Genomic DNA, 6,604 nt, shown 5'->3' with positions numbered 1-6,604 from the left:
TCTAATGTGTTTAACGTATACTAAGAAAGCCTGATCTAAATGGAAATCACCAAATTTCCACCACATTTCCCTCCTTTTTGTCCTTTATGGACAAATTACATTGACTACAGACCACTCCAATACAGGCTTTCGATCGTAGCATAATTTCCAGGAAGTACATGGATGGTCAAACAATTCACACCTGATTACAAACAGAATACAACATTGGTCAATGAAGTTAATCAAACCAAATCATCATCATCATCATCATCATCAGTAAATGAATCAACATCAGGTGGTAGATTTGTAGCCTTGACATCTGTCCTCATCGTGAGGTCCTCAGGTTTTAGCGCCGTGTCTGCAGCCTGCAAGACACAACTCCTCAGAAGTGACAGCAAACAAGGCACACAGAAAACCATCAACAACAATCGCCATTGAGCTCCATCACCGGATGAGCAAGAGCACAGGGTTCATGGTGGGTGATCGTTGACCATTCTTGACAGCCGTTGTGCTTGGAGTGCGGGTCACGCCCTTACTGCACTTCCACCCACTCGACTGAGGCGCCCGAACACCCTCCTTTCACCCTACAGAAGCTGGGATGCTTCAGGACCGCTCTTCGTCTGCTCAGGTATTGGAACCTTCTTGCAATGGCTAGCGTGAATCCACGTTGCCCTCTCAGCCACCTTCACTGCTGTTGGGGTCGTCAGGAGGATCTGGAATGGGCCTCTCCACCTCTGTGCCCTCCAGTTCTTCCTCCTGAAGTCTTTCACAACCACCCAGTCTCCGGGTTTCAGGTTGTGTTGTAGACCTTCCCGTGGCTTAGGCAACGCCTCTTTCACTGCCCTGTGAACTTGTGACAAGACAGAGGACAAGTTTGCACAATAAATCAACATGGCATCATTGCACTCGCTCGTGGTGAGTGCAGAGGGTTGTTCTCTCCCGATGCCTGTATTTGACCGCCTGCCAAATAAGATCTCAAACCATCATGCATCCCCCCTGTTGACACATGATCATCATCGTGTGTCATACACCGGAAAACATGCTCCTAGGAAGGAACGGTTCGTTGTTTGGCCCAACCCAAGGCCCCCCCCCCGTTCCACCGCCCTCGCCCGCTGCCATTCAGACAACTCAGAGACGGCTGCTGTCTCCTGGAGCTCGCTAATCTCAGCTGTTGGGAAAACAATGGTGTTATCTACACGCTGAGTGTACATGGTGTCCAATTCCGTTAAAATGACTGCCCGTTCATTACCCATAATAAACAGAATCTTTATTGTCAGAATATATACATCACATTTACATACCGCTATTTGCTTCGGGACGAGAATGGCATCACGAAGTTCAGCAATTGATTTACGATGTGTGATCAACTTCCCCAATGAAGTGAGAACCCCCCTGTGTGTCCAGATAGCCCCGAAGTCGTGCACTACTTCAAAGGCATACCTGTTGCCTGTGCGAATCGCCACTGTTTTACCTAGAACCACTCAGCATGCCTGAGTCAGAGCCACCAATTCAGCTGCCTGCGCCGAATGGTGCCCTGACAGTGGTCCAGGTTCAACAGTGCTGTGTTGCGAAACCCCTGCATAACCCACACAGTTTTCCTCTGTAGCTGGATTACGTGATGCCGATCCGTCCACAAATAGCTCCAGACCTCCCTCAGGTCTGGCATTGGGGAATAGATCTCAGTCACCGCTTATCATCTGCTGTTTGGACAAACAGAAATACAGAGTTAGCCAGGCCCAATGTTAAGGATGTGTGCAACGCTTGTTTTTAAATGCATTAAAGGCCTGTCGACAGCCTTAGCTTAGGTGAGTGAAAGTGTATGGTTGACCATCAACCTTAAAAGCAAACCAAAGCTGTGAGTTTGCATGTGCCGGTACAGAAAAGAAGGCATTAGCCAAATCAACAAAAAACCCACTTACTGTCAGGTGAGACTTGTGACAGAACTGTTAAGGGATTCGGTACCAACGGGGCTCCTGCTACCACATCTAAATTTTACCGCCTGGAGAGCTTTTATCAACCTCCACTCCTCGGTACACCAGGCTCCCTAAATTTTCACTCAGGAAAAAAATTGGAACTCCCACTGGTGAATTAGCATATGGAACAATTACCCCCCCCCTTTCCCAATGTCTCAAAGACTGGTCGTATCCCCTTGACCGCTTCAAGGGGTACTGTGGTTTGCAAGGCCTACGGTCTGACCTAGATGTGTTTCTCTAAGTCACACTCCCCTGGGACCACAGAGTCTGTGGGACTCCCTTCAGTCACACACACACACACACCCTCTTATCTTTGGACATTGGAATGTTGGCAACTCGCCCAGATACAGCTGCACTCCCCTGCTCACTCTGACCTCCCAAATCAGTGGTTTAGAAAAACCCGTCCATTGACGGACTGTACCGCACACCATCACACCCACTCCCACAGCCATGCGCACACAAACCCTGCCTCAGCCACACCGTTTACTGTTTGAAACCTAACCTGCTCTGCCCAAGTTAACCCCAAAAAAACATAACCGCTCAGCAGCAGCACTTGTCTCATAAAACAGCATATATTCCCCATACGACAGTTCATCATTATTTGCATAGCCCAGTTGCAGAATAATATGTATATAATTTTTTTTTTTTTTTTTTTTTATATATAATAAAGGAATAAAAAAAAGAAAAAACAGAACCAGTAGGTGTTAGCGGAAGCATTTCTTCATTGCAGAGCATAGGAAAAAAAAAAATTGTGTCTTACCTGACCCTTCAGGACATCACCAGTTGACCCCTCCGACCATCAGTCCCCACCATGACTCTGCTGACCTTGCTTCTCCCGCTATCCTGTCTTTGTGGACACCCTCTTGCCCGGTGTCCGTCTTCTCCACAGATGTAACAAGCGTTGTCGTCATCATCTCTCCTGCGGTTCTTCACCTTTTTAGTCCTCTTCTGCTCCCTCCAGCTTTTGCCTCCTGCACAGTTACCTTTTTCATCGCCCCTCATCACTCGAACCATGGAAAGTTGTGTTTGCCGCGGTTCTTTGTCTTGCTTCCAGGCACTCACCGTCTTCCATCGCCTTTCCGCGTGGATAGCATGTTGCACAATCACTTCCATCTTGGCTGTCTCCCACGTGATGCAAGTGTCCTTGAGCTTCTCGGAAATCTCCGGCTTCAGTCCATTGATGAAAGCATTCCGCAAATGAGCTTCATAGGGTGTGATTGGCCCGTTGTCCATCCTGTCGGGCTTGTCCATGCCGCAGTGAGCATCATGCACCTGGGTGAGTCGATACAGGTACTCCTGCACAGTCTCTGAGTCATTTTGTTTACAAATAGCTATTTTGGTTAAATCCATAACAAGGGGAAAGGCATCCCGTATTGCTGCACATAGTTCATGTAACATTGTCCGATACGGTTTGTTACCTTCATGTGACCACTCACTGTTGACCAACTGAATGTTCTTGACTGACCAGTCCATCTGGATCTTTGTAACCTCTACTCCCAGTTTCAGGCCCAGGAGTCGTCGCAGCTCATGTGACGTCGGCCTGAACTCACGGCAAAACATGTCCAGTTCATGTGCGAACTTACGCCCCCCAATGTCACCAGGGAGCTTGAACTGCTTCATCACTTCCTGTAAATCTGCAACAGTCCATGTTCTCATAACAAGCATAGGCCCCTCCTGACCAGCCACCTCTACCATTGGGCACATCACCTGATCATTGGTTGTTTCCGGAAGAGGGGACAGGGGCGGCTCGCTGACGTGGACCATCCGTCCTTGGCTTGGTCCGGCAGTTGTGTCTCGCCCGTCTCGCGATCTTGTGTGCATAGCCACTGGGCTGATTGGACGTGCTGGAGGGGGCTTGTTTCGTCTGACTGGTTCCTGGGGCTTGACGTCGGTGGGGTTGGGTGGGGCCGTCAGGGCGGTTGGGGGTCGCCTGGGACATCCGTCCAGGTCTGGATCTGCAACACACTTAACAGACTGGAGATTCTGAAGTTCCCGTTGAACTTCATATTTAGTTTGTGTTTGCAATCTATAATCCCGCCGTTTCGCCTCCCTCTCCCACAAGTCAAAAGCTTCCCAGTTTACCTTGAACCCATCATATTGTTCTTTTATCAGACTTCGTTTTAATGCTGCAATTCGGTTCATGTTAAAACTCCCTTCCTCTGGGAAATCACATTTAGTAACCCACATGTGAAATTGTTTTAAACTTTCGGGCCCATAGCGTTCTTTCATGTACCTTATTCTAGGATGTGCGTGCAGTATCTCACTGACCTCCCTGTCAGTATGACTACTACCACATCCGCCCATTTTGCTGCTTCGTGGATTAAAAAAAAATAACAACTCTCACACAACACTCACACTCACGCAGAACCTGACTCTCACTCTCCCTGATACTCTGCTCCTCGACTCCTAGCCGAGGGTGAAACACTTAATCATTCAGTTACCCCGCCCGATAACCATAACCGTGTATACACGCACCAGGAGAGAAGTCCCAACCTCTGCAATAAGTTTATATCAACACTTTGTACTCACCAGGGTTTAGTTAACTTAAATGTTCGTCTGTTCCTGGGAAAACTCCGACGCCGAGGAGGCACACACACCTGCGAGTCCCGCTCAACGGAATTTGTCGTTGGCTGACTGAAGTAAGGCCTTCAGGAGCTAAGCGCTTAGTCTCTCCCTCAGGTGTGCCGTCCTCAGTCGTGGAGTCCCATCTGGGGTGCCAAAATGTCTTAGAAATTCTGAAACCCTTCAATGGTGAGTACAAAATAAGTCAGAAGCAGTTGGGTTAGATTATAAGTACAATGATTTATTAAAACATAGACATAGATTAAACCCTTGAGATCTCCGTTACAAACACCCAAGTGTCTGTCACAGAGAGAGCCAATTCCCCATTCCGAACTCTCATCCTTTATACCCTTGATCATCAATACACACGGTGTCCACGAGGTGAACACACGGTTATTAACTAAATATGATTGGACAAAGTAAGGAGTGATTAACTCTGATTTGACAGATGCATATGATGCGTGCCCCCTCCCTGCTCAGCATCCTCGTGATGGCATGGCAGACTGAGTGTCGCCGTAGTCCTTTCCAAGCTGAGATTATGCGTCTCCAGCGAGGTCAGTTTAGGAACACCAGAGGAACATCAGATTAAATGTCCCAGACAGGCACACATAAACACATCTCTGAGGCCTACTGAAGCCACGAGAATGGCTTCAGTGCCATGATCAACACACGTATGTAAAAACCTTATTTCTAATGTGTTTAACGTATACTAAGAAAGCCTGATCTAAATGGAAATCACCAAATTTCCACCACATTTGGTTTTGAGTTTTGGTGTTTGAGTGAATGCTTACATAAGTTTTCCTATGTATGATCGAACTAGCAGCTGTGCTATTTAAGGCATTAATACTATTGCAACACATTTGTACTGCAAGACTTTGCATTCTGTTTAGCATTATTATTTTAGATTTGCAGTCTGAGGGGTTTCTGTTTTTGTCCTGAGGTTTATTTTGTATGTTGATGACCGATGTGTAATGGAACGCTGTGTTATGATGCCATTCTGTGCATTTCCAGTGTATGTCCTCACTTTATTTGTGATTGTATTGTGAAAACTTGTATGATTACGTTTGATTGGAGAACACTAATTTGTCAGTGACGCCTCCTGGTGGGGTGGAGAATGAAATCTGTGTTAGATTTACACTTTTCCCATAAATTAGTCATATAGCCATATATCCGATTGGTATGAATTGTGTTAGATTTCATTTAATGGTTTTTACTTAGGGTTGGGTTTTTGTTGTGTTTGTTTTGACTGAACCAATCTCCAAATATACTTGAGTTTGAAATGCACTTGAGACAGGTTGCATTATCATACCTGGGCCTGTCTTCATGAAAAGCCTAGAGGTGGTGACTTGGTATTAAACGATCTTTGTTACTGTGCATATAGAAGCAGATTCAGAAGCAGCCATCATGCACTCATTGCTCCTCGTGAAAGGTGGACTTGTGTCTGAATGAGTGTGTTTGGAAAAGGCTTTTAGCCACTTGGATGTCATTTTGAAATCATCCCTTTCTGACTTTAAGCTAGTCACTGTTTAGGTATTCAAATAAAAAATTGTTTTTAATTTCCTAGATTTATATATATATTTTTATTTCAGGAGAGTGTACTGAGAAATTCTCTGGGGAGTGGTAACATGAGGCGGGTTGCAGATGTTTTCTTCATTTACTCCACTCTTTATTTACAAAGAAAATAAACTCTTGCTTGAGTAAAAGGGGCCACTGTTGGACCAATCCTTCACCAGGTCTCCGCCTTCCATTCTGGACTATTGGAATCAATCATCCCGTTTGCTATTCACAGGTTAAGCTAGAATTATGCCATTTTCTCAACTAAAAGGCTTTTAACAGAAACTAAGATTTTTGCGTTTCCAGTCCTATAAAATGCATGGACCACTGTCACATGTTTTAAAATATGTACTCATTGTAAACATGGCTTAAGATGTGGGAGACATTTCCTTGTGTGGTTTTCTGACATCTGATATGATGAACTTTGAAATGATACCGATAAATCTGCTAAGATCGGTCATGTCTTTGACTGCAAAATATTTTATTTCCTGTTGTAAATTATGTAAAATATTTAATTGTTTGATGGTCTTATGGTC

This window comes from Brachyhypopomus gauderio, chromosome 5, assembly GCF_052324685.1.
Source record: "Brachyhypopomus gauderio isolate BG-103 chromosome 5, BGAUD_0.2, whole genome shotgun sequence".
Classification (NCBI taxonomy): domain Eukaryota; kingdom Metazoa; phylum Chordata; class Actinopteri; order Gymnotiformes; family Hypopomidae; genus Brachyhypopomus; species Brachyhypopomus gauderio.
Note: the sequence above shows the minus strand (reverse complement) of the source record.